The sequence below is a fragment of the Thunnus albacares genome, chromosome 16 (genome assembly GCF_914725855.1).
Source record: "Thunnus albacares chromosome 16, fThuAlb1.1, whole genome shotgun sequence".
Lineage (NCBI taxonomy): Eukaryota > Metazoa > Chordata > Actinopteri > Scombriformes > Scombridae > Thunnus > Thunnus albacares.
The window spans coordinates 5204108-5228684 of record NC_058121.1 but is presented as its reverse complement, the minus strand read 5'-3'; the positions used below and the strand labels follow the sequence as shown (position 1 = coordinate 5228684).

The 24577-nt window shown below is 53.0% G+C and overlaps 42 non-coding genes across 42 annotated transcripts; 14 read left to right on the top strand and 28 right to left on the bottom strand.

The window, feature by feature from the left end:
• The first annotated feature begins 436 nt into the window (after positions 1–436).
• trnad-guc lies at positions 437–508 on the top strand. Its single transcript has one exon. It is a non-coding gene; the product is annotated as a tRNA-Asp (tRNA).
• A 346-nt stretch (positions 509–854) lies between these two features.
• On the bottom strand, positions 855–927 carry trnav-aac. Its single transcript has one exon. It is a non-coding gene; the product is annotated as a tRNA-Val (tRNA).
• Positions 928–1223: 296 nt separating this feature from the next.
• On the bottom strand, positions 1224–1296 carry trnav-cac. The gene has a single exon. It is a non-coding gene; the product is annotated as a tRNA-Val (tRNA).
• A 924-nt stretch (positions 1297–2220) lies between these two features.
• On the top strand, positions 2221–2292 carry trnad-guc. Its single transcript has one exon. It is a non-coding gene; the product is annotated as a tRNA-Asp (tRNA).
• Positions 2293–2638: 346 nt separating this feature from the next.
• Positions 2639–2711, bottom strand: trnav-aac. Its single transcript has one exon. It is a non-coding gene; the product is annotated as a tRNA-Val (tRNA).
• A 290-nt stretch (positions 2712–3001) lies between these two features.
• trnav-cac lies at positions 3002–3074 on the bottom strand. The gene has a single exon. It is a non-coding gene; the product is annotated as a tRNA-Val (tRNA).
• Positions 3075–3998: 924 nt separating this feature from the next.
• On the top strand, positions 3999–4070 carry trnad-guc. Its single transcript has one exon. It is a non-coding gene; the product is annotated as a tRNA-Asp (tRNA).
• A 346-nt stretch (positions 4071–4416) lies between these two features.
• Positions 4417–4489, bottom strand: trnav-aac. Its single transcript has one exon. It is a non-coding gene; the product is annotated as a tRNA-Val (tRNA).
• Positions 4490–4779: 290 nt separating this feature from the next.
• On the bottom strand, positions 4780–4852 carry trnav-cac. Its single transcript has one exon. It is a non-coding gene; the product is annotated as a tRNA-Val (tRNA).
• A 924-nt stretch (positions 4853–5776) lies between these two features.
• Positions 5777–5848, top strand: trnad-guc. The gene has a single exon. It is a non-coding gene; the product is annotated as a tRNA-Asp (tRNA).
• A 346-nt stretch (positions 5849–6194) lies between these two features.
• On the bottom strand, positions 6195–6267 carry trnav-aac. Its single transcript has one exon. It is a non-coding gene; the product is annotated as a tRNA-Val (tRNA).
• A 296-nt stretch (positions 6268–6563) lies between these two features.
• On the bottom strand, positions 6564–6636 carry trnav-cac. The gene has a single exon. It is a non-coding gene; the product is annotated as a tRNA-Val (tRNA).
• Positions 6637–7560: 924 nt separating this feature from the next.
• trnad-guc lies at positions 7561–7632 on the top strand. Its single transcript has one exon. It is a non-coding gene; the product is annotated as a tRNA-Asp (tRNA).
• A 346-nt stretch (positions 7633–7978) lies between these two features.
• trnav-aac lies at positions 7979–8051 on the bottom strand. Its single transcript has one exon. It is a non-coding gene; the product is annotated as a tRNA-Val (tRNA).
• A 296-nt stretch (positions 8052–8347) lies between these two features.
• On the bottom strand, positions 8348–8420 carry trnav-cac. Its single transcript has one exon. It is a non-coding gene; the product is annotated as a tRNA-Val (tRNA).
• Positions 8421–9344: 924 nt separating this feature from the next.
• Positions 9345–9416, top strand: trnad-guc. Its single transcript has one exon. It is a non-coding gene; the product is annotated as a tRNA-Asp (tRNA).
• A 346-nt stretch (positions 9417–9762) lies between these two features.
• On the bottom strand, positions 9763–9835 carry trnav-aac. The gene has a single exon. It is a non-coding gene; the product is annotated as a tRNA-Val (tRNA).
• Positions 9836–10131: 296 nt separating this feature from the next.
• On the bottom strand, positions 10132–10204 carry trnav-cac. Its single transcript has one exon. It is a non-coding gene; the product is annotated as a tRNA-Val (tRNA).
• A 924-nt stretch (positions 10205–11128) lies between these two features.
• On the top strand, positions 11129–11200 carry trnad-guc. Its single transcript has one exon. It is a non-coding gene; the product is annotated as a tRNA-Asp (tRNA).
• Positions 11201–11546: 346 nt separating this feature from the next.
• On the bottom strand, positions 11547–11619 carry trnav-aac. Its single transcript has one exon. It is a non-coding gene; the product is annotated as a tRNA-Val (tRNA).
• A 294-nt stretch (positions 11620–11913) lies between these two features.
• trnav-cac lies at positions 11914–11986 on the bottom strand. Its single transcript has one exon. It is a non-coding gene; the product is annotated as a tRNA-Val (tRNA).
• A 924-nt stretch (positions 11987–12910) lies between these two features.
• Positions 12911–12982, top strand: trnad-guc. Its single transcript has one exon. It is a non-coding gene; the product is annotated as a tRNA-Asp (tRNA).
• A 346-nt stretch (positions 12983–13328) lies between these two features.
• Positions 13329–13401, bottom strand: trnav-aac. The gene has a single exon. It is a non-coding gene; the product is annotated as a tRNA-Val (tRNA).
• Positions 13402–13698: 297 nt separating this feature from the next.
• On the bottom strand, positions 13699–13771 carry trnav-cac. Its single transcript has one exon. It is a non-coding gene; the product is annotated as a tRNA-Val (tRNA).
• Positions 13772–14695: 924 nt separating this feature from the next.
• Positions 14696–14767, top strand: trnad-guc. Its single transcript has one exon. It is a non-coding gene; the product is annotated as a tRNA-Asp (tRNA).
• A 346-nt stretch (positions 14768–15113) lies between these two features.
• Positions 15114–15186, bottom strand: trnav-aac. Its single transcript has one exon. It is a non-coding gene; the product is annotated as a tRNA-Val (tRNA).
• Positions 15187–15482: 296 nt separating this feature from the next.
• trnav-cac lies at positions 15483–15555 on the bottom strand. Its single transcript has one exon. It is a non-coding gene; the product is annotated as a tRNA-Val (tRNA).
• A 954-nt stretch (positions 15556–16509) lies between these two features.
• Positions 16510–16581, top strand: trnad-guc. Its single transcript has one exon. It is a non-coding gene; the product is annotated as a tRNA-Asp (tRNA).
• A 353-nt stretch (positions 16582–16934) lies between these two features.
• Positions 16935–17007, bottom strand: trnav-aac. Its single transcript has one exon. It is a non-coding gene; the product is annotated as a tRNA-Val (tRNA).
• A 293-nt stretch (positions 17008–17300) lies between these two features.
• On the bottom strand, positions 17301–17373 carry trnav-cac. The gene has a single exon. It is a non-coding gene; the product is annotated as a tRNA-Val (tRNA).
• A 924-nt stretch (positions 17374–18297) lies between these two features.
• Positions 18298–18369, top strand: trnad-guc. The gene has a single exon. It is a non-coding gene; the product is annotated as a tRNA-Asp (tRNA).
• A 346-nt stretch (positions 18370–18715) lies between these two features.
• Positions 18716–18788, bottom strand: trnav-aac. Its single transcript has one exon. It is a non-coding gene; the product is annotated as a tRNA-Val (tRNA).
• A 299-nt stretch (positions 18789–19087) lies between these two features.
• trnav-cac lies at positions 19088–19160 on the bottom strand. Its single transcript has one exon. It is a non-coding gene; the product is annotated as a tRNA-Val (tRNA).
• Positions 19161–20084: 924 nt separating this feature from the next.
• On the top strand, positions 20085–20156 carry trnad-guc. The gene has a single exon. It is a non-coding gene; the product is annotated as a tRNA-Asp (tRNA).
• Positions 20157–20502: 346 nt separating this feature from the next.
• Positions 20503–20575, bottom strand: trnav-aac. Its single transcript has one exon. It is a non-coding gene; the product is annotated as a tRNA-Val (tRNA).
• A 290-nt stretch (positions 20576–20865) lies between these two features.
• trnav-cac lies at positions 20866–20938 on the bottom strand. The gene has a single exon. It is a non-coding gene; the product is annotated as a tRNA-Val (tRNA).
• A 924-nt stretch (positions 20939–21862) lies between these two features.
• Positions 21863–21934, top strand: trnad-guc. Its single transcript has one exon. It is a non-coding gene; the product is annotated as a tRNA-Asp (tRNA).
• Positions 21935–22301: 367 nt separating this feature from the next.
• trnav-aac lies at positions 22302–22374 on the bottom strand. The gene has a single exon. It is a non-coding gene; the product is annotated as a tRNA-Val (tRNA).
• Positions 22375–22666: 292 nt separating this feature from the next.
• Positions 22667–22739, bottom strand: trnav-cac. Its single transcript has one exon. It is a non-coding gene; the product is annotated as a tRNA-Val (tRNA).
• A 924-nt stretch (positions 22740–23663) lies between these two features.
• trnad-guc lies at positions 23664–23735 on the top strand. Its single transcript has one exon. It is a non-coding gene; the product is annotated as a tRNA-Asp (tRNA).
• A 339-nt stretch (positions 23736–24074) lies between these two features.
• trnav-aac lies at positions 24075–24147 on the bottom strand. The gene has a single exon. It is a non-coding gene; the product is annotated as a tRNA-Val (tRNA).
• A 290-nt stretch (positions 24148–24437) lies between these two features.
• On the bottom strand, positions 24438–24510 carry trnav-cac. Its single transcript has one exon. It is a non-coding gene; the product is annotated as a tRNA-Val (tRNA).
• Positions 24511–24577: the final 67 nt, after the last annotated feature.

Sequence of the window (24577 nt, the reverse complement as noted above, 5' to 3'; positions counted from 1 at the left end):
CTCTGGTGATCCTCTTCACTTTTCCCCCAGTGCCACCGTGAGGTCGACATTTGTGGCCCAGAGTGAAGTATCTGGACAACCGTTAGATGGATTGCCGTGAGAGTTGGGACAGAGCTTCACGGTCCCCACAGGATGCATTCTAAGCACTTTGGTCACCCTCTGACGTTTTCTCCAGCGCCAGCAGAAGCTGAGGATTTCACTTGTGATATATGTGAACACCTGCTTGATGGGTTGGGCCAAAATTTGGTACAGACATTCGTGGCTCCCGAGCCATGCCTTCCGATGGCTTCGGCGATCCTTTGCCTCCTCCCCTGGCGCCACCATGAGGTTGACATGCGACTTCTCCGTTCAAACATCTGGATGACCGCTGGAGCGTTCCCCGCAAAGGTGGGAACCGCCCCACCGGCCCGCTGACGTGCCGAGAGTGGTGCAGCCGTCCTCGTTAGTATAGTGGACAGTATCTCCGCCTGTCACGCGGAAGACCGGGGTTCGATTCCCCGACGGGGAGAGTTGACTTTTCTGCCAGCTGCCGATTGTTCACCGGGCCAGACAAAAGCAATACACCAGCAACACCATGCGTGCTCCTCCTCCTGTCCGACAGAGCGATACGGCCGGGACATGGGCCTGCCGCGTTCCCGTGCAGAAATGAGAAAATGGGCTGGGCAGAAAGCATGACTGGAAGCGGTTATTAGACATGACTATGTCACGGTGACTCCTTTATCCCTCGTGCCTCCGTTAGCTCCATGCGGTTTTCTATGGTTTGACGCGGCGCTGCATACCGCCCAGTGTGCTGCTGGTCTGAATCGCCGTCGTTTGATTTTATTCATGACTCAGAGTGAGCATAAACAGAGGAGTGTTTCCGCCCGGTTTCGAACCGGGGACCTTTCGCGTGTTAGGCGAACGTGATAACCACTACACTACGGAAACTGTGAAAAGCTTGGCACCGTTCACGCGGGTGGCTCAAAGCACTTGACCCCCCCCCCCCCCCCGACATGTCTTCAATTGCTTGAGCATATCCAAACATTTCAAATACAGGAGGTCGTCCTTGCTTTTGGGCAACGTCGAGGATGGTTTGAAAACAAACAAAAGCGACACAGAATAAGACATAAGCAAGTTCTCCGCTGACATTGGAGCACCAAACTTGAAGTCTATGCGTCCTTCTCACTGCTAATATGAGACAGCACAGTTTGATTCAGTTACTCCGTGTGATGAACACAAAGAAGTGCTTCCGCCCGGTTTCGAACCGGGGACCTTTCGCGTGTGAGGCGAACGTGATAACCACTACACTACGGAAACTGTGAAAAAGGTGGGCCGCGGCCTCCGGGGCCAGTTAAAGCATTTGTGCACACTGACCTCCAGACGTGTCTTCCAATCGCTTGACCACATCCAGACATTTCAAATGCAGGACATCACTCGTGCGCGCAGCGTTAAGGATCGCTAAAAAGGCAAAGGAAAGAAAAGGGTGATACAAAATCAGACGAGACAAGCACTCGTGCCGCGGCATTGGAGACATTTCAGTGAACCGTCAGTGGAAACTGTCCTCAGAGAAGCGACAGAATCAGTCGTTTCGGCGGTAGCAAAACCCAGATGTAAATGTCAAGGCCTCAACTCTACAACTTTCACTCCGTTTTCTGCCACGCTAGCCGCATGGCTGTACGGATGGCAGCGTGGGTCGGTACACCACTTTGGCCCAGACTTAAATATCTCAACGACTGTTGGATGGATTGCAAGGAAATTGCAGTCCAGACATTCATCCCTGGTCCCCAGAGGATGAATCCTACTGACTCTGGTGATCCTCTTCACTTTTCCCCCAGTGCCACCGTGAGGTCGACATTTGTGGCCCAGAGTGAAGTATCTGGACAACCGTTAGATGGATTGCCGTGAGAGTTGGGACAGAGCTTCACGGTCCCCACAGGATGCATTCTAAGCACTTTGGTCACCCTCTGACGTTTTCTCCAGCGCCAGCAGAAGCTGAGGATTTCACTTGTGATATATGTGAACACCTGCTTGATGGGTTGGGCCAAAATTTGGTACAGACATTCGTGGCTCCCGAGCCATGCCTTCCGATGGCTTCGGCGATCCTTTGCCTCCTCCCCTGGCGCCACCATGAGGTTGACATGCGACTTCTCCGTTCAAACATCTGGATGACCGCTGGAGCGTTCCCCGCAAAGGTGGGAACCGCCCCACCGGCCCGCTGACGTGCCGAGAGTGGTGCAGCCGTCCTCGTTAGTATAGTGGACAGTATCTCCGCCTGTCACGCGGAAGACCGGGGTTCGATTCCCCGACGGGGAGAGTTGACTTTTCTGCCAGCTGCCGATTGTTCACCGGGCCAGACAAAAGCAATACACCAGCAACACCATGCGTGCTCCTCCTCCTGTCCGACAGAGCGATACGGCCGGGACATGGGCCTGCCGCGTTCCCGTGCAGAAATGAGAAAATGGGCTGGGCAGAAAGCATGACTGGAAGCGGTTATTAGACATGACTATGTCACGGTGACTCCTTTATCCCTCGTGCCTCCGTTAGCTCCATGCGGTTTTCTATGGTTTGACGCGGCGCTGCATACCGCCCAGTGTGCTGCTGGTCTGAATCGCCGTCGTTTGATTTTATTCATGACTCAGAGTGAGCATAAACAGAGGAGTGTTTCCGCCCGGTTTCGAACCGGGGACCTTTCGCGTGTTAGGCGAACGTGATAACCACTACACTACGGAAACTGTGAAAAGCTTGGCACCGTTCACGCGGGTGGCTCAAAGCACTTGACCCCCCCCCCGACATGTCTTCAATTGCTTGAGCATATCCAAACATTTCAAATACAGGAGGTCGTCCTTGCTTTTGGGCAACGTCGAGGATGGTTTGAAAACAAACAAAAGCGACACAGAATAAGACATAAGCAAGTTCTCCGCTGACATTGGAGCACCAAACTTGAAGTCTATGCGTCCTTCTCACTGCTAATATGAGACAGCACAGTTTGATTCAGTTACTCCGTGTGATGAACACAAAGAAGTGTTTCCGCCCGGTTTCGAACCGGGGACCTTTCGCGTGTGAGGCGAACGTGATAACCACTACACTACGGAAACTGTGAAAAAGGTGGGCCGCGGCCTCCGGGGCCAGTTAAAGCATTTGTGCACACTGACCTCCAGACGTGTCTTCCAATCGCTTGACCACATCCAGACATTTCAAATGCAGGACATCACTGGTGCGCGCAGCGTTAAGGATCGCTAAAAAGACAAAGGAAAGAAAAGGGTGATACAAAATCAGACGAGACAAGCACTCGTGCCGCGGCATTGGAGACATTTCAGTGAACCGTCAATGGAGACTGTCCTAAGAGAAGCGACAGAATCAGTCGTTTCGGTGGTAGCAAAACCCAGATGTAAATGTCAAGGCCTCAACTCTACAACTTTCACTCCGTTTTCTGCCACGCTAGCCGCATGGCTGTACGGATGGCAGCGTGGGTCGGTACACCACTTTGGCCCAGACTTAAATATCTCAACGACTGTTGGATGGATTGCAAGGAAATTGCAGTCCAGACATTCATCCCTGGTCCCCAGAGGATGAATCCTACTGACTCTGGTGATCCTCTTCACTTTTCCCCCAGTGCCACCGTGAGGTCGACATTTGTGGCCCAGAGTGAAGTATCTGGACAACCGTTAGACGGATTGCCGTGAGAGTTGGGACAGAGCTTCACGGTCCCCACAGGATGCATTCTAAGCACTTTGGTCACCCTCTGACGTTTTCTCCAGCGCCAGCAGAAGCTGAGGATTTCACTTGTGATATATGTGAACACCTGCTTGATGGGTTGGGCCAAAATTTGGTACAGACATTCGTGGCTCCCGAGCCATGCCTTCCGATGGCTTCGGCGATCCTTTGCCTCCTCCCCTGGCGCCACCATGAGGTTGACATGCGACTTCTCCGTTCAAACATCTGGATGACCGCTGGAGCGTTCCCCGCAAAGGTGGGAACCGCCCCACCGGCCCGCTGACGTGCCGAGAGTGGTGCAGCCGTCCTCGTTAGTATAGTGGACAGTATCTCCGCCTGTCACGCGGAAGACCGGGGTTCGATTCCCCGACGGGGAGAGTTGACTTTTCTGCCAGCTGCCGATTGTTCACCGGGCCAGACAAAAGCAATACACCAGCAACACCATGCGTGCTCCTCCTCCTGTCCGACAGAGCGATACGGCCGGGACATGGGCCTGCCGCGTTCCCGTGCAGAAATGAGAAAATGGGCTGGGCAGAAAGCATGACTGGAAGCGGTTATTAGACATGACTATGTCACGGTGACTCCTTTATCCCTCGTGCCTCCGTTAGCTCCATGCGGTTTTCTATGGTTTGACGCGGCGCTGCATACCGCCCAGTGTGCTGCTGGTCTGAATCGCCGTCGTTTGATTTTATTCATGACTCAGAGTGAGCATAAACAGAGGAGTGTTTCCGCCCGGTTTCGAACCGGGGACCTTTCGCGTGTTAGGCGAACGTGATAACCACTACACTACGGAAACTGTGAAAAGCTTGGCACCGTTCACGCGGGTGGCTCAAAGCACTTGACCCCCCCCCCGACATGTCTTCAATTGCTTGAGCATATCCAAACATTTCAAATACAGGAGGTCGTCCTTGCTTTTGGGCAACGTCGAGGATGGTTTGAAAACAAACAAAAGCGACACAGAATAAGACATAAGCAAGTTCTCCGCTGACATTGGAGCACCAAACTTGAAGTCTATGCGTCCTTCTCACTGCTAATATGAGACAGCACAGTTTGATTCAGTTACTCCGTGTGATGAACACAAAGAAGTGTTTCCGCCCGGTTTCGAACCGGGGACCTTTCGCGTGTGAGGCGAACGTGATAACCACTACACTACGGAAACTGTGAAAAAGGTGGGCCGCGGCCTCCGGGGCCAGTTAAAGCATTTGTGCACACTGACCTCCAGACGTGTCTTCCAATCGCTTGACCACATCCAGACATTTCAAATGCAGGACATCACTCGTGCGCGCAGCGTTAAGGATCGCTAAAAAGGCAAAGGAAAGAAAAGGGTGATACAAAATCAGACGAGACAAGCACTCGTGCCGCGGCATTGGAGACATTTCAGTGAACCGTCAGTGGAAACTGTCCTCAGAGAAGCGACAGAATCAGTCGTTTCGGCGGTAGCAAAACCCAGATGTAAATGTCAAGGCCTCAACTCTACAACTTTCACTCCGTTTTCTGCCACGCTAGCCGCATGGCTGTACGGATGGCAGCGTGGGTCGGTACACCACTTTGGCCCAGACTTAAATATCTCAACGACTGTTGGATGGATTGCAAGGAAATTGCAGTCCAGACATTCATCCCTGGTCCCCAGAGGATGAATCCTACTGACTCTGGTGATCCTCTTCACTTTTCCCCCAGTGCCACCGTGAGGTCGACATTTGTGGCCCAGAGTGAAGTATCTGGACAACCGTTAGATGGATTGCCGTGAGAGTTGGGACAGAGCTTCACGGTCCCCACAGGATGCATTCTAAGCACTTTGGTCACCCTCTGACGTTTTCTCCAGCGCCAGCAGAAGCTGAGGATTTCACTTGTGATATATGTGAACACCTGCTTGATGGGTTGGGCCAAAATTTGGTACAGACATTCGTGGCTCCCGAGCCATGCCTTCCGATGGCTTCGGCGATCCTTTGCCTCCTCCCCTGGCGCCACCATGAGGTTGACATGCGACTTCTCCGTTCAAACATCTGGATGACCGCTGGAGCGTTCCCCGCAAAGGTGGGAACCGCCCCACCGGCCCGCTGACGTGCCGAGAGTGGTGCAGCCGTCCTCGTTAGTATAGTGGACAGTATCTCCGCCTGTCACGCGGAAGACCGGGGTTCGATTCCCCGACGGGGAGAGTTGACTTTTCTGCCAGCTGCCGATTGTTCACCGGGCCAGACAAAAGCAATACACCAGCAACACCATGCGTGCTCCTCCTCCTGTCCGACAGAGCGATACGGCCGGGACATGGGCCTGCCGCGTTCCCGTGCAGAAATGAGAAAATGGGCTGGGCAGAAAGCATGACTGGAAGCGGTTATTAGACATGACTATGTCACGGTGACTCCTTTATCCCTCGTGCCTCCGTTAGCTCCATGCGGTTTTCTATGGTTTGACGCGGCGCTGCATACCGCCCAGTGTGCTGCTGGTCTGAATCGCCGTCGTTTGATTTTATTCATGACTCAGAGTGAGCATAAACAGAGGAGTGTTTCCGCCCGGTTTCGAACCGGGGACCTTTCGCGTGTTAGGCGAACGTGATAACCACTACACTACGGAAACTGTGAAAAGCTTGGCACCGTTCACGCGGGTGGCTCAAAGCACTTGACCCCCCCCCCCCCCCCGACATGTCTTCAATTGCTTGAGCATATCCAAACATTTCAAATACAGGAGGTCGTCCTTGCTTTTGGGCAACGTCGAGGATGGTTTGAAAACAAACAAAAGCGACACAGAATAAGACATAAGCAAGTTCTCCGCTGACATTGGAGCACCAAACTTGAAGTCTATGCGTCCTTCTCACTGCTAATATGAGACAGCACAGTTTGATTCAGTTACTCCGTGTGATGAACACAAAGAAGTGTTTCCGCCCGGTTTCGAACCGGGGACCTTTCGCGTGTGAGGCGAACGTGATAACCACTACACTACGGAAACTGTGAAAAAGGTGGGCCGCGGCCTCCGGGGCCAGTTAAAGCATTTGTGCACACTGACCTCCAGACGTGTCTTCCAATCGCTTGACCACATCCAGACATTTCAAATGCAGGACATCACTCGTGCGCGCAGCGTTAAGGATCGCTAAAAAGGCAAAGGAAAGAAAAGGGTGATACAAAATCAGACGAGACAAGCACTCGTGCCGCGGCATTGGAGACATTTCAGTGAACCGTCAGTGGAAACTGTCCTCAGAGAAGCGACAGAATCAGTCGTTTCGGCGGTAGCAAAACCCAGATGTAAATGTCAAGGCCTCAACTCTACAACTTTCACTCCGTTTTCTGCCACGCTAGCCGCATGGCTGTACGGATGGCAGCGTGGGTCGGTACACCACTTTGGCCCAGACTTAAATATCTCAACGACTGTTGGATGGATTGCAAGGAAATTGCAGTCCAGACATTCATCCCTGGTCCCCAGAGGATGAATCCTACTGACTCTGGTGATCCTCTTCACTTTTCCCCCAGTGCCACCGTGAGGTCGACATTTGTGGCCCAGAGTGAAGTATCTGGACAACCGTTAGATGGATTGCCGTGAGAGTTGGGACAGAGCTTCACGGTCCCCACAGGATGCATTCTAAGCACTTTGGTCACCCTCTGACGTTTTCTCCAGCGCCAGCAGAAGCTGAGGATTTCACTTGTGATATATGTGAACACCTGCTTGATGGGTTGGGCCAAAATTTGGTACAGACATTCGTGGCTCCCGAGCCATGCCTTCCGATGGCTTCGGCGATCCTTTGCCTCCTCCCCTGGCGCCACCATGAGGTTGACATGCGACTTCTCCGTTCAAACATCTGGATGACCGCTGGAGCGTTCCCCGCAAAGGTGGGAACCGCCCCACCGGCCCGCTGACGTGCCGAGAGTGGTGCAGCCGTCCTCGTTAGTATAGTGGACAGTATCTCCGCCTGTCACGCGGAAGACCGGGGTTCGATTCCCCGACGGGGAGAGTTGACTTTTCTGCCAGCTGCCGATTGTTCACCGGGCCAGACAAAAGCAATACACCAGCAACACCATGCGTGCTCCTCCTCCTGTCCGACAGAGCGATACGGCCGGGACATGGGCCTGCCGCGTTCCCGTGCAGAAATGAGAAAATGGGCTGGGCAGAAAGCATGACTGGAAGCGGTTATTAGACATGACTATGTCACGGTGACTCCTTTATCCCTCGTGCCTCCGTTAGCTCCATGCGGTTTTCTATGGTTTGACGCGGCGCTGCATACCGCCCAGTGTGCTGCTGGTCTGAATCGCCGTCGTTTGATTTTATTCATGACTCAGAGTGAGCATAAACAGAGGAGTGTTTCCGCCCGGTTTCGAACCGGGGACCTTTCGCGTGTTAGGCGAACGTGATAACCACTACACTACGGAAACTGTGAAAAGCTTGGCACCGTTCACGCGGGTGGCTCAAAGCACTTGACCCCCCCCCCCCCCCCGACATGTCTTCAATTGCTTGAGCATATCCAAACATTTCAAATACAGGAGGTCGTCCTTGCTTTTGGGCAACGTCGAGGATGGTTTGAAAACAAACAAAAGCGACACAGAATAAGACATAAGCAAGTTCTCCGCTGACATTGGAGCACCAAACTTGAAGTCTATGCGTCCTTCTCACTGCTAATATGAGACAGCACAGTTTGATTCAGTTACTCCGTGTGATGAACACAAAGAAGTGTTTCCGCCCGGTTTCGAACCGGGGACCTTTCGCGTGTGAGGCGAACGTGATAACCACTACACTACGGAAACTGTGAAAAAGGTGGGCCGCGGCCTCCGGGGCCAGTTAAAGCATTTGTGCACACTGACCTCCAGACGTGTCTTCCAATCGCTTGACCACATCCAGACATTTCAAATGCAGGACATCACTCGTGCGCGCAGCGTTAAGGATCGCTAAAAAGGCAAAGGAAAGAAAAGGGTGATACAAAATCAGACGAGACAAGCACTCGTGCCGCGGCATTGGAGACATTTCAGTGAACCGTCAGTGGAAACTGTCCTCAGAGAAGCGACAGAATCAGTCGTTTCGGCGGTAGCAAAACCCAGATGTAAATGTCAAGGCCTCAACTCTACAACTTTCACTCCGTTTTCTGCCACGCTAGCCGCATGGCTGTACGGATGGCAGCGTGGGTCGGTACACCACTTTGGCCCAGACTTAAATATCTCAACGACTGTTGGATGGATTGCAAGGAAATTGCAGTCCAGACATTCATCCCTGGTCCCCAGAGGATGAATCCTACTGACTCTGGTGATCCTCTTCACTTTTCCCCCAGTGCCACCGTGAGGTCGACATTTGTGGCCCAGAGTGAAGTATCTGGACAACCGTTAGATGGATTGCCGTGAGAGTTGGGACAGAGCTTCACGGTCCCCACAGGATGCATTCTAAGCACTTTGGTCACCCTCTGACGTTTTCTCCAGCGCCAGCAGAAGCTGAGGATTTCACTTGTGATATATGTGAACACCTGCTTGATGGGTTGGGCCAAAATTTGGTACAGACATTCGTGGCTCCCGAGCCATGCCTTCCGATGGCTTCGGCGATCCTTTGCCTCCTCCCCTGGCGCCACCATGAGGTTGACATGCGACTTCTCCGTTCAAACATCTGGATGACCGCTGGAGCGTTCCCCGCAAAGGTGGGAACCGCCCCACCGGCCCGCTGACGTGCCGAGAGTGGTGCAGCCGTCCTCGTTAGTATAGTGGACAGTATCTCCGCCTGTCACGCGGAAGACCGGGGTTCGATTCCCCGACGGGGAGAGTTGACTTTTCTGCCAGCTGCCGATTGTTCACCGGGCCAGACAAAAGCAATACACCAGCAACACCATGCGTGCTCCTCCTCCTGTCCGACAGAGCGATACGGCCGGGACATGGGCCTGCCGCGTTCCCGTGCAGAAATGAGAAAATGGGCTGGGCAGAAAGCATGACTGGAAGCGGTTATTAGACATGACTATGTCACGGTGACTCCTTTATCCCTCGTGCCTCCGTTAGCTCCATGCGGTTTTCTATGGTTTGACGCGGCGCTGCATACCGCCCAGTGTGCTGCTGGTCTGAATCGCCGTCGTTTGATTTTATTCATGACTCAGAGTGAGCATAAACAGAGGAGTGTTTCCGCCCGGTTTCGAACCGGGGACCTTTCGCGTGTTAGGCGAACGTGATAACCACTACACTACGGAAACTGTGAAAAGCTTGGCACCGTTCACGCGGGTGGCTCAAAGCACTTGACCCCCCCCCCCCCCCCGACATGTCTTCAATTGCTTGAGCATATCCAAACATTTCAAATACAGGAGGTCGTCCTTGCTTTTGGGCAACGTCGAGGATGGTTTGAAAACAAACAAAAGCGACACAGAATAAGACATAAGCAAGTTCTCCGCTGACATTGGAGCACCAAACTTGAAGTCTATGCGTCCTTCTCACTGCTAATATGAGACAGCACAGTTTGATTCAGTTACTCCGTGTGATGAACACAAAGAAGTGTTTCCGCCCGGTTTCGAACCGGGGACCTTTCGCGTGTGAGGCGAACGTGATAACCACTACACTACAGAAACTGTGAAAAAGGTGGGCCGCGGCCTCCGGGGCCAGTTAAAGCATTTGTGCACACTGACCTCCAGACGTGTCTTCCAATCGCTTGACCACATCCAGACATTTCAAATGCAGGACATCACTCGTGCGCGCAGCGTTAAGGATCGCTAAAAAGGCAAAGGAAAGAAAAGGGTGATACAAAATCAGACGAGACAAGCACTCGTGCCGCGGCATTGGAGACATTTCAGTGAACCGTCAGTGGAAACTGTCCTCAGAGAAGCGACAGAATCAGTCGTTTCGGCGGTAGCAAAACCCAGATGTAAATGTCAAGGCCTCAACTCTACAACTTTCACTCCGTTTTCTGCCACGCTAGCCGCATGGCTGTACGGATGGCAGCGTGGGTCGGTACACCACTTTGGCCCAGACTTAAATATCTCAACGACTGTTGGATGGATTGCAAGGAAATTGCAGTCCAGACATTCATCCCTGGTCCCCAGAGGATGAATCCTACTGACTCTGGTGATCCTCTTCACTTTTCCCCCAGTGCCACCGTGAGGTCGACATTTGTGGCCCAGAGTGAAGTATCTGGACAACCGTTAGATGGATTGCCGTGAGAGTTGGGACAGAGCTTCACGGTCCCCACAGGATGCATTCTAAGCACTTTGGTCACCCTCTGACGTTTTCTCCAGCGCCAGCAGAAGCTGAGGATTTCACTTGTGATATATGTGAACACCTGCTTGATGGGTTGGGCCAAAATTTGGTACAGACATTCGTGGCTCCCGAGCCATGCCTTCCGATGGCTTCGGCGATCCTTTGCCTCCTCCCCTGGCGCCACCATGAGGTTGACATGCGACTTCTCCGTTCAAACATCTGGATGACCGCTGGAGCGTTCCCCGCAAAGGTGGGAACCGCCCCACCGGCCCGCTGACGTGCCGAGAGTGGTGCAGCCGTCCTCGTTAGTATAGTGGACAGTATCTCCGCCTGTCACGCGGAAGACCGGGGTTCGATTCCCCGACGGGGAGAGTTGACTTTTCTGCCAGCTGCCGATTGTTCACCGGGCCAGACAAAAGCAATACACCAGCAACACCATGCGTGCTCCTCCTCCTGTCCGACAGAGCGATACGGCCGGGACATGGGCCTGCCGCGTTCCCGTGCAGAAATGAGAAAATGGGCTGGGCAGAAAGCATGACTGGAAGCGGTTATTAGACATGACTATGTCACGGTGACTCCTTTATCCCTCGTGCCTCCGTTAGCTCCATGCGGTTTTCTATGGTTTGACGCGGCGCTGCATACCGCCCAGTGTGCTGCTGGTCTGAATCGCCGTCGTTTGATTTTATTCATGACTCAGAGTGAGCATAAACAGAGGAGTGTTTCCGCCCGGTTTCGAACCGGGGACCTTTCGCGTGTTAGGCGAACGTGATAACCACTACACTACGGAAACTGTGAAAAGCTTGGCACCGTTCACGCGGGTGGCTCAAAGCACTTGACCCCCCCCCCCCCCGACATGTCTTCAATTGCTTGAGCATATCCAAACATTTCAAATACAGGAGGTCGTCCTTGCTTTTGGGCAACGTCGAGGATGGTTTGAAAACAAACAAAAGCGACACAGAATAAGACATAAGCAAGTTCTCCGCTGACATTGGAGCACCAAACTTGAAGTCTATGCGTCCTTCTCACTGCTAATATGAGACAGCACAGTTTGATTCAGTTACTCCGTGTGATGAACACAAAGAAGTGTTTCCGCCCGGTTTCGAACCGGGGACCTTTCGCGTGTGAGGCGAACGTGATAACCACTACACTACGGAAACTGTGAAAAAGGTGGGCCGCGGCCTCCGGGGCCAGTTAAAGCATTTGTGCACACTGACCTCCAGACGTGTCTTCCAATCGCTTGACCACATCCAGACATTTCAAATGCAGGACATCACTCGTGCGCGCAGCGTTAAGGATCGCTAAAAAGGCAAAGGAAAGAAAAGGGTGATACAAAATCAGACGAGACAAGCACTCGTGCCGCGGCATTGGAGACATTTCAGTGAACCGTCAGTGGAAACTGTCCTCAGAGAAGCGACAGAATCAGTCGTTTCGGCGGTAGCAAAACCCAGATGTAAATGTCAAGGCCTCAACTCTACAACTTTCACTCCGTTTTCTGCCACGCTAGCCGCATGGCTGTACGGATGGCAGCGTGGGTCGGTACACCACTTTGGCCCAGACTTAAATATCTCAACGACTGTTGGATGGATTGCAAGGAAATTGCAGTCCAGACATTCATCCCTGGTCCCCAGAGGATGAATCCTACTGACTCTGGTGATCCTCTTCACTTTTCCCCCAGTGCCACCGTGAGGTCGACATTTGTGGCCCAGAGTGAAGTATCTGGACAACCGTTAGATGGATTGCCGTGAGAGTTGGGACAGAGCTTCACGGTCCCCACAGGATGCATTCTAAGCACTTTGGTCACCCTCTGACGTTTTCTCCAGCGCCAGCAGAAGCTGAGGATTTCACTTGTGATATATGTGAACACCTGCTTGATGGGTTGGGCCAAAATTTGGTACAGACATTCGTGGCTCCCGAGCCATGCCTTCCGATGGCTTCGGCGATCCTTTGCCTCCTCCCCTGGCGCCACCATGAGGTTGACATGCGACTTCTCCGTTCAAACATCTGGATGACCGCTGGAGCGTTCCCCGCAAAGGTGGGAACCGCCCCACCGGCCCGCTGACGTGCCGAGAGTGGTGCAGCCGTCCTCGTTAGTATAGTGGACAGTATCTCCGCCTGTCACGCGGAAGACCGGGGTTCGATTCCCCGACGGGGAGAGTTGACTTTTCTGCCAGCTGCCGATTGTTCACCGGGCCAGACAAAAGCAATACACCAGCAACACCATGCGTGCTCCTCCTCCTGTCCGACAGAGCGATACGGCCGGGACATGGGCCTGCCGCGTTCCCGTGCAGAAATGAGAAAATGGGCTGGGCAGAAAGCATGACTGGAAGCGGTTATTAGACATGACTATGTCACGGTGACTCCTTTATCCCTCGTGCCTCCGTTAGCTCCATGCGGTTTTCTATGGTTTGACGCGGCGCTGCATACCGCCCAGTGTGCTGCTGGTCTGAATCGCCGTCGTTTGATTTTATTCATGACTCAGAGTGAGCATAAACAGAGGAGTGTTTCCGCCCGGTTTCGAACCGGGGACCTTTCGCGTGTTAGGCGAACGTGATAACCACTACACTACGGAAACTGTGAAAAGCTTGGCACCGTTCACGCGGGTGGCTCAAAGCACTTGACCCCCCCCCCCCCCCCCGACATGTCTTCAATTGCTTGAGCATATCCAAACATTTCAAATACAGGAGGTCGTCCTTGCTTTTGGGCAACGTCGAGGATGGTTTGAAAACAAACAAAAGCGACACAGAATAAGACATAAGCAAGTTCTCCGCTGACATTGGAGCACCAAACTTGAAGTCTATGCGTCCTTCTCACTGCTAATATGAGACAGCACAGTTTGATTCAGTTACTCCGTGTGATGAACACAAAGAAGTGTTTCCGCCCGGTTTCGAACCGGGGACCTTTCGCGTGTGAGGCGAACGTGATAACCACTACACTACGGAAACTGTGAAAAAGGTGGGCCGCGGCCTCCGGGGCCAGTTAAAGCATTTGTGCACACTGACCTCCAGACGTGTCTTCCAATCGCTTGACCACATCCAGACATTTCAAATGCAGGACATCACTCGTGCGCGCAGCGTTAAGGATCGCTAAAAAGGCAAAGGAAAGAAAAGGGTGATACAAAATCAGACGAGACAAGCACTCGTGCCGCGGCATTGGAGACATTTCAGTGAACCGTCAGTGGAAACTGTCCTCAGAGAAGCGACAGAATCAGTCGTTTCGGCGGTAGCAAAACCCAGATGTAAATGTCAAGGCCTCAACTCTACAACTTTCACTCCGTTTTCTGCCACGCTAGCCGCATGGCTGTACGGATGGCAGCGTGGGTCGGTACACCACTTTGGCCCAGACTTAAATATCTCAACGACTGTTGGATGGATTGCAAGGAAATTGCAGTCCAGACATTCATCCCTGGTCCCCAGAGGATGAATCCTACTGACTCTGGTGATCCTCTTCACTTTTCCCCCAGTGCCACCGTGAGGTCGACATTTGTGGCCCAGAGTGAAGTATCTGGACAACCGTTAGATGGATTGCCGTGAGAGTTGGGACAGAGCTTCACGGTCCCCACAGGATGCATTCTAAGCACTTTGGTCACCCTCTGACGTTTTCTCCAGCGCCAGCAGAAGCTGAGGATTTCACTTGTGATATATGTGAACACCTGCTTGATGGGTTGGGCCAAAATTTGGTACAGACATTCGTGGCTCCCGAGCCATGCCTTCCGATGGCTTCGGCGATCCTTTGCCTCCTCCCCTGGCGCCACCATGAGGTTGACATGCGACTTCTCCGTTCAAACATCTGGATGACCGCTGGAGCGTTCCCCGCAAAGGTGGGAACCGCCCCACCGGCCCGCTGACGTGCCGAGAGTGGTGCAGCCGTCCTCGTTAGTATAGTGGACAGTATCTCCGCCTGTCACGCGGAAGACCGGGGTTCGATTCCCCGACGGGGAGAGTTGACTTTTCTGCCAGCTGCCGATTGTTCACCGGGCCAGACAAAAGCAATACACCAGCAACACCATGCGTGCTCCTCCTCCTGTCCGACAGAGCGATACGGCCGGGACATGGGCCTGCCGCGTTCCCGTGCAGAAATGAGAAAATGGGCTGGGCAGAAAGCATGACTGGAAGCGGTTATTAGACATGACTATGTCACGGTGACTCCTTTATCCCTCGTGCCTCCGTTAGCTCCATGCGGTTTTCTATGGTTTGACGCGGCGCTGCATACCGCCCAGTGTGCTGCTGGTCTGAATCGCCGTCGTTTGATTTTATTCATGACTCAGAGTGAGCATAAACAGAGGAGTGTTTCCGCCCGGTTTCGAACCGGGGACCTTTCGCGTGTTAGGCGAACGTGATAACCACTACACTACGGAAACTGTGAAAAGCTTGGCACCGTTCACGCGGGTGGCTCAAAGCACTTGACCCCCCCCCCCCCCCCGACATGTCTTCAATTGCTTGAGCATATCCAAACATTTCAAATACAGGAGGTCGTCCTTGCTTTTGGGCAACGTCGAGGATGGTTTGAAAACAAACAAAAGCGACACAGAATAAGACATAAGCAAGTTCTCCGCTGACATTGGAGCACCAAACTTGAAGTCTATGCGTCCTTCTCACTGCTAATATGAGACAGCACAGTTTGATTCAGTTACTCCGTGTGATGAACACAAAGAAGTGTTTCCGCCCGGTTTCGAACCGGGGACCTTTCGCGTGTGAGGCGAACGTGATAACCACTACACTACGGAAACTGTGAAAAAGGTGGGCCGCGGCCTCCGGGGCCAGTTAAAGCATTTGTGCACACTGACCTCCAGACGTGTCTTCCAATCGCTTGACCACATCCAGACATTTCAAATGCAGGACATCACTCGTGCGCGCAGCGTTAAGGATCGCTAAAAAGGCAAAGGAAAGAAAAGGGTGATACAAAATCAGACGAGACAAGCACTCGTGCCGCGGCATTGGAGACATTTCAGTGAACCGTCAGTGGAAACTGTCCTCAGAGAAGCGACAGAATCAGTCGTTTCGGCGGTAGCAAAACCCAGATGTAAATGTCAAGGCCTCAACTCTACAACTTTCACTCCGTTTTCTGCCACGCTAGCCGCATGGCTGTACGGATGGCAGCGTGGGTCGGTACACCACTTTGGCCCAGACCGTGGGTCGGTACACCACTTTGGCCCAGACTTAAATATCTCAACGACTGTTGGATGGATTGCAAGGAAATTGCAGTCCAGACATTCATCCCTGGTCCCCAGAGGATGAATCCTACTGACTCTGGTGATCCTCTTCACTTGTCCCCCAGTGCCACCGTGAGGTCGACATTTGTGGCCCAGAGTGAAGTATCTGGACAACCGTTAGATGGATTGCCGTGAGAGTTGGGACAGAGCTTCACGGTCCCCACAGGATGCATTCTAAGCACTTTGGTCACCCTCTGACGTTTTCTCCAGCGCCAGCAGAAGCTGAGGATTTCACTTGTGATATATGTGAACACCTGCTTGATGGGTTGGGCCAAAATTTGGTACAGACATTCGTGGCTCCCGAGCGATGCCTTCCGATGGCTTCGGCGATCCTTTGCCTCCTCCCCTGGCGCCACCATGAGGTTGACATGCGACTTCTCCGTTCAAACATCTGGATGACCGCTGGAGCGTTCCCCGCAAAGGTGGGAACCGCCCCACCGGCCCGCTGACGTGCCGAGAGTGGTGCAGCCGTCCTCGTTAGTATAGTGGACAGTATCTCCGCCTGTCACGCGGAAGACCGGGGTTCGATTCCCCGACGGGGAGAGTTGACTTTTCTGCCAGCTGCCGATTGTTCACCGGGCCAGACAAAAGCAATACACCAGCAACACCATGCGTGCTCCTCCTCCTGTCCGACAGAGCGATACGGCCGGGACATGGGCCTGCCGCGTTCCCGTGCAGAAATGAGAAAAAGGGCTGGGCACAAAGCATGACTGGAAGCGGTTATTAGACATGACTATGTCGCGGTGACTCCTTTATCCCTCGTGCCTCGTGCCTCCGTTAGCTCCATGCGGTTTTCTATGGTTTGACGCGGCGCTGCATACCGCCCAGTGTGCTGCTGGTCTGAATCGCCGTCGTTTGATTTTATTCATGACTCAGAGTGAGCATAAACAGAGGAGTGTTTCCGCCCGGTTTCGAACCGGGGACCTTTCGCGTGTTAGGCGAACGTGATAACCACTACACTACGGAAACTGTGAAAAGCTTGGCACCGTTCACGCGGGTGGCTCAAAGCACTTGACCCCCCCCCCCCCGACATGTCATCAATTGCTTGAGCATATCCAAACATTTCAAATACAGGAGGTCGTCCTTGCTTTTGGGCAACGTCGAGGATGGTTTGAAAACAAACAAAAGCGACACAGAATAAGACATAAGCAAGTTCTCCGCTGACATTGGAGCACCAAACTTGAAGTCTATGCGTCCTTCTCACTGCTAATATGAGACAGCACAGTTTGATTCAGTTACTCCGTGTGATGAACGCAAAGAAGTGTTTCCGCCCGGTTTCGAACCGGGGACCTTTCGCGTGTGAGGCGAACGTGATAACCACTACACTACGGAAACTGTGAAAAAGGTGGGCCGCGGCCTCCGGGGCCAGTTAAAGCATTTGTGCACACTGACCTCCAGACGTGTCTTCCAATCGCTTGACCACATCCAGACATTTCAAATGCAGGACATCACTCGTGCGCGCAGCGTTAAGGATCGCTAAAAAGGCAAAGGAAAGAAAAGGGTGATACAAAATCAGACGAGACAAGCACTCGTGCCGCGGCATTGGAGACATTTCAGTGAACCGTCAATGGAGACTGTCCTCAGAGAAGCGACAGAATCAGTCGTTTCGGCGGTAGCAAAACCCAGATGTAAATGTCAAGGCCTCAACTCTACAACTTTCACTCCGTTTTCTGCCACGCTAGCTGCATGGCTGTACGGATGGCAGCGTGGGTCGGTACACCACTTTGGCCCAGACTTAAATATCTCAACGACTGTTGGATGGATTGCAAGGAAATTGCAGTCCAGACATTCATCCCTGGTCCCCAGAGGATGAATCCTACTGACTCTGGTGATCCTCTTCACTTTTCCCCCAGTGCCACCGTGAGGTCGACATTTGTGGCCCAGAGTGAAGTATCTGGACAACCGTTAGATGGATTGCCGTGAGAGTTGGGACAGAGCTTCACGGTCCCCACAGGATGCATTCTAAGCACTTTGGTCACCCTCTGACGTTTTCTCCAGCGCCAGCAGAAGCTGAGGATTTCACTTGTGATATATGTGAACACCTGCTTGATGGGTTGGGCCAAAATTTGGTACAGACATTCGTGGCTCCCGAGCGATGCCTTCCGATGGCTTCGGCGATCCTTTGCCTCCTCCCCTGGCGCCACCATGAGGTTGACATGCGACTTCTCCGTTCAAACATCTGGATGACCGCTGGAGCGTTCCCCGCAAAGGTGGGAACCGCCCCACCGGCCCGCTGACGTGCCGAGAGTGGTGCAGCCGTCCTCGTTAGTATAGTGGACAGTATCTCCGCCTGTCACGCGGAAGACCGGGGTTCGATTCCCCGACGGGGAGAGTTGACTTTTCTGCCAGCTGCCGATTGTTCACCGGGCCAGACAAAAGCAATACACCAGCAACACCATGCGTGCTCCTCCTCCTGTCCGACAGAGCGATACGGCCGGGACATGGGCCTGCCGCGTTCCCGTGCAGAAATGAGAAAAAGGGCTGGGCACAAAGCATGACTGGAAGCGGTTATTAGACATGACTATGTCGCGGTGACTCCTTTATCCCTCGTGCCTCCGTTAGCTCCATGCGGTTTTCTATGGTTTGACGCGGCGCTGCATACCGCCCAGTGTGCTGCTGGTCTGAATCGCCGTCGTTTGATTTTATTCATGACTCAGAGTGAGCATAAACAGAGGAGTGTTTCCGCCCGGTTTCGAACCGGGGACCTTTCGCGTGTTAGGCGAACGTGATAACCACTACACTACGGAAACTGTGAAAAGCTTGGCACCGTTCACGCGGGTGGCTCAAAGCACTTGACCCCCCCCCCCCCCCCCCCGACATGTCTTCAATTGCTTGAGCATATCCAAACATTTCAAATACAGGAGGTCGTCCTTGCTTTTGGGCAACGTCGAGGATGGTTTGAAAACAAACAAAAGCGACACAGAATAAGACATAAGCAAGTTCTCCGCTGACATTGGAGCACCAAACTTGAAGTCTATGCGTCCTTCTCACTGCTAATATGAGACAGCACAGTTTGATTCAGTTACTCCGTGTGATGAACGCAAAGAAGTGTTTCCGCCCGGTTTCGAACCGGGGACCTTTCGCGTGTGAGGCGAACGTGATAACCACTACACTACGGAAACTGTGAAAAAGGTGGGCCGCGGCCTCCGGGGCCAGTTAAAGCATTTGTGCACACTGACCTCCAGACGTGTCTTCCAATCGCTTGACCACATCCAGACATTTCAAATGCAGGACATCACTCGGGCGCGCAGCGTTAAGGATCGCTAAAAAGGCAAAGGAAAGAAAAGGGTGATACAAAATCAGACGAGACAAGCACTCGTGCCGCGGCATTGGAGACATTTCAGTGAACCGTCAATGGAGACTGTCCTCAGAGAAGCGACAGAATCAGTCGTTTCGGCGGTAGCAAAACCCAGATGTAAATGTCAAGGCCTCAACTCTACAACTTTCACTCCGTTTTCTGCCACGCTAGCTGCATGGCTGTACGGATGGCAGCGTGGGTCGGTACACCACTTTGGCCCAGACTTAAATATCTCAACGACTGTTGGATGGATTGCAAGGAAATTGCAGTCCAGACATTCATCCCTGGTCCCCAGAGGATGAATCCTACTGACTCTGGTGATCCTCTTCACTTTTCCCCCAGTGCCACCGTGAGGTCGACATTTGTGGCCCAGAGTGAAGTATCTGGACAACCGTTAGATGGATTGCCGTGAGAGTTGGGACAGAGCTTCACGGTCCCCACAGGATGCATTCTAAGCACTTTGGTCACCCTCTGACGTTTTCTCCAGCGCCAGCAGAAGCTGAGGATTTCACTTGTGATATATGTGAACACCTGCTTGATGGGTTGGGCCACAATTTGGTACAGACATTCGTGGCTCCTGAGCGATGCCTTCCGATGGCTTCGGCGATCCTTTGCCTCCTCCCCTGGCGCCACCATGAGGTTGACATGCGACTTCTCCGTTCAAACATCTGGATGACCGCTGGAGCGTTCCCCGCAAAGGTGGGAACCGCCCCACCGGCCCGCTGACGTGCCGAGAGTGGTGCAGCCGTCCTCGTTAGTATAGTGGACAGTATCTCCGCCTGTCACGCGGAAGACCGGGGTTCGATTCCCCGACGGGGAGAGTTGACTTTTCTGCCAGCTGCCGATTGTTCACCGGGCCAGACAAAAGCAATACACCAGCAACACCATGCGTGCTCCTCCTCCTGTCCGACAGAGCGATACGGCCGGGACATGGGCCTGCCGCGTTCCCGTGCAGAAATGAGAAAAAGGGCTGGGCACAAAGCATGACTGGAAGCGGTTATTAGACATGACTATGTCGCGGTGACTCCTTTATCCCTCGTGCCTCCGTTAGCTCCATGCGGTTTTCTATGGTTTGACGCGGCGCTGCATACCGCCCAGTGTGCTGCTGGTCTGAATCGCCGTCGTTTGATTTTATTCATGACTCAGAGTGAGCATAAACAGAGGAGTGTTTCCGCCCGGTTTCGAACCAGGGACCTTTCGCGTGTTAGGCGAACGTGATAACCACTACACTACGGAAACTGTGAAAAGCTTGGCACCGTTCACGCGGGTGGCTCAAAGCACTTGACCCCCCCCCCGACATGTCTTCAATTGCTTGAGCATATCCAAACATTTCAAATACAGGAGGTCGTCCTTGCTTTTGGGCAACGTCGAGGATGGTTTGAAAACAAACAAAAGCGACACAGAATAAGACATAAGCAAGTTCTCCGCTGACATTGGAGCACCAAACTTGAAGTCTATGCGTCCTTCTCACTGCTAATATGAGACAGCACAGTTTGATTCAGTTACTCCGTGTGATGAACGCAAAGAAGTGTTTCCGCCCGGTTTCGAACCGGGGACCTTTCGCGTGTGAGGCGAACGTGATAACCACTACACTACGGAAACTGTGAAAAAGGTGGGCCGCGGCCTCCGGGGCCAGTTAAAGCATTTGTGCACACTGACCTCCAGACGTGTCTTCCAATCGCTTGACCACATCCAGACATTTCAAATGCAGGACATCACTCGGGCGCGCAGCGTTAAGGATCGCTAAAAAGGCAAAGGAAAGAAAAGGGTGATACAAAATCAGACGAGACAAGCACTCGTGCCGCGGCATTGGAGACATTTCAGTGAACCGTCAATGGAGACTGTCCTCAGAGAAGCGACAGAATCAGTCGTTTCGGCGGTAGCAAAACCCAGATGTAAATGTCAAGGCCTCAACTCTACAACTTTCACTCCGTTTTCTGCCACGCTAGATGCATGGCTGTACGGATGGCAGCGTGGGTCGGTACACCACTTTGGCCCAGACTTAAATATCTCAACGACTGTTGGATGGATTGCAAGGAAATTGCAGTCCAGACATTCATCCCTGGTCCCCAGAGGATGAATCCTACTGACTCTGGTGATCCTCTTCACTTTTCCCCCAGTGCCACCGTGAGGTCGACATTTGTGGCCCAGAGTGAAGTATCTGGACAACCGTTAGATGGATTGCCGTGAGAGTTGGGACAGAGCTTCACGGTCCCCACAGGATGCATTCTAAGCACTTTGGTCACCCTCTGACGTTTTCTCCAGCGCCAGCAGAAGCTGAGGATTTCACTTGTGATATATGTGAACACCTGCTTGATGGGTTGGGCCACAATTTGGTACAGACATTCGTGGCTCCCGAGCGATGCCTTCCGATGGCTTCGGCGATCCTTTGCCTCCTCCCCTGGCGCCACCATGAGGTTGACATGCGACTTCTCCGTTCAAACATCTGGATGACCGCTGGAGCGTTCCCCGCAAAGGTGGGAACCGCCCCACCGGCCCGCTGACGTGCCGAGAGTGGTGCAGCCGTCCTCGTTAGTATAGTGGACAGTATCTCCGCCTGTCACGCGGAAGACCGGGGTTCGATTCCCCGACGGGGAGAGTTGACTTTTCTGCCAGCTGCCGATTGTTCACCGGGCCAGACAAAAGCAATACACCAGCAACACCATGTGTGCTCCTCCTCCTGTCCGACAGAGCGATACGGCCGGGACATGGGCCTGCCGCGTTCCCGTGCAGAAATGAGAAAAAGGGCTGGGCACAAAGCATGACTGGAAGCGGTTATTAGACATGACTATGTCGCGGTGACTCCTTTATCCCTCGTGCCTCGTGCCTCGTGCCTCGTGCCTCCGTTAGCTCCATGCGGTTTTCTATGGTTTGACGCGGCGCTGCATACCGCCCAGTGTGCTGCTGGTCTGAATCGCCGTCGTTTGATTTTATTCATGACTCAGAGTGAGCATAAACAGAGGAGTGTTTCCGCCCGGTTTCGAACCGGGGACCTTTCGCGTGTTAGGCGAACGTGATAACCACTACACTACGGAAACTGTGAAAAGCTTGGCACCGTTCACGCGGGTGGCTCAAAGCACTTGACCCCCCCCCCCCGACATGTCTTCAATTGCTTGAGCATATCCAAACATTTCAAATACAGGAGGTCGTCCTTGCTTTTGGGCAACGTCGAGGATGGTTTGAAAACAAACAAAAGCGACACAGAATAAGACATAAGCAAGTTCTCCGCTGACATTGGAGCACCAAACTTGAAGTCTATGCGTCCTTCTCACTGCTAATATGAGACAGCACAGTTTGATTCAGTTACTCCGTGTGATGAACGCAAAGAAGTGTTTCCGCCCGGTTTCGAACCGGGGACCTTTCGCGTGTGAGGCGAACGTGATAACCACTACACTACGGAAACTGTGAAAAAGGTGGGCCGCGGCCTCCGGGGCCAGTTAAAGCATTTGTGCACACTGACCTCCAGACGTGTCTTCCAATCGCTTGACCACATCCAGACATTTCAAATGCAGGACATCACTCGGGCGCGCAGCGTTAAGGATCGCTAAAAAGGCAAAGGAAAGAAAAGGGTGATACAAAATCAGACGAGACAAGCACTCGTGCCGCGGCATTGGAGACATTTCAGTGAACCGTCAATGGAGACTGTCCTCAGAGAAGCGACAGAATCAGTCGTTTCGGCGGTAGCAAAACCCAGATGTAAATGTCAAGGCCTCAACTCTACAACTTTCACTCCGTTTTCTGCCACGCTAGCTGCATGGCTGTACGGATGGCAGCGTGGGTCGGTACACCACTTTGGCCCAGACTTAAATATCTCAACGACTGTTGGATGGATTGCAAGGAAATTGCAGTCCAGACATTCATCCCTGGTCCCCAGAGGATGAATCCTACTGACTCTGGTGATCCTCTTCACTTTTCCCCCAGTGCCACCGTGAGGTCGACATTTGTGGCCCAGAGTGAAGTATCTGGACAACCGTTAGATGGATTGCCGTGAGAGTTGGGACAGAGCTTCACGGTCCCCACAGGATGCATTCTAAGCACTTTGGTCACCCTCTGACGTTTTCTCCAGCGCCAGCAGAAGCTGAGGATTTCACTTGTGATATATGTGAACACCTGCTTGATGGGTTGGGCCAAAATTTGGTACAGACATTCGTGGCTCCCGAGCGATGCCTTCCGATGGCTTCGGCGATCCTTTGCCTCCTCCCCTGGCGCCACCATGAGGTTGACATGCGACTTCTCCGTTCAAACATCTGGATGACCGCTGGAGCGTTCCCCGCAAAGGTGGGAACCGCCCCACCGGCCCGCTGACGTGCCGAGAGTGGTGCAGCCGTCCTCGTTAGTATAGTGGACAGTATCTCCGCCTGTCACGCGGAAGACCGGGGTTCGATTCCCCGACGGGGAGAGTTGACTTTTCTGCCAGCTGCCGATTGTTCACCGGGCCAGACAAAAGCAATACACCAGCAACACCATCCTCCTCCTGTCCGACAGAGCGATACGGCCGGGACATGGGCCTGCCGCGTTCCCGTGCAGAAATGAGAAAAAGGGCTGGGCACAAAGCATGACTGGAAGCGGTTATTAGACATGACTATGTCGCGGTGACTCCTTTATCCCTCGTGCCTCCGTTAGCTCCATGCGGTTTTCTATGGTTTGACGCGGCGCTGCATACCGCCCAGTGTGCTGCTGGTCTGAATCGCCGTCGTTTGATTTTATTCATGACTCAGAGTGAGCATAAACAGAGGAGTGTTTCCGCCCGGTTTCGAACCAGGGACCTTTCGCGTGTTAGGCGAACGTGATAACCACTACACTACGGAAACTGTGAAAAGCTTGGCACCGTTCACGCGGGTGGCTCAAAGCACTTGACCCCCCCCCCGACATGTCTTCAATTGCTTGAGCATATCCAAACATTTCAAATACAGGAGGTCGTCCTTGCTTTTGGGCAACGTCGAGGATGGTTTGAAAACAAACAAAAGCGACACAGAATAAGACATAAGCAAGTTCTCCGCTGACATTGGAGCACCAAACTTGAAGTCTATGCGTCCTTCTCACTGCTAATATGAGACAGCACAGTTTGATTCAGTTACTCCGTGTGATGAACGCAAAGAAGTGTTTCCGCCCGGTTTCGAACCGGGGACCTTTCGCGTGTGAGGCGAACGTGATAACCACTACACTACGGAAACTGTGAAAAAGGTGGGCCGCGGCCTCCGGGGCCAGTTAAAGCATTTGTGCACACTGACCTCCAGACGT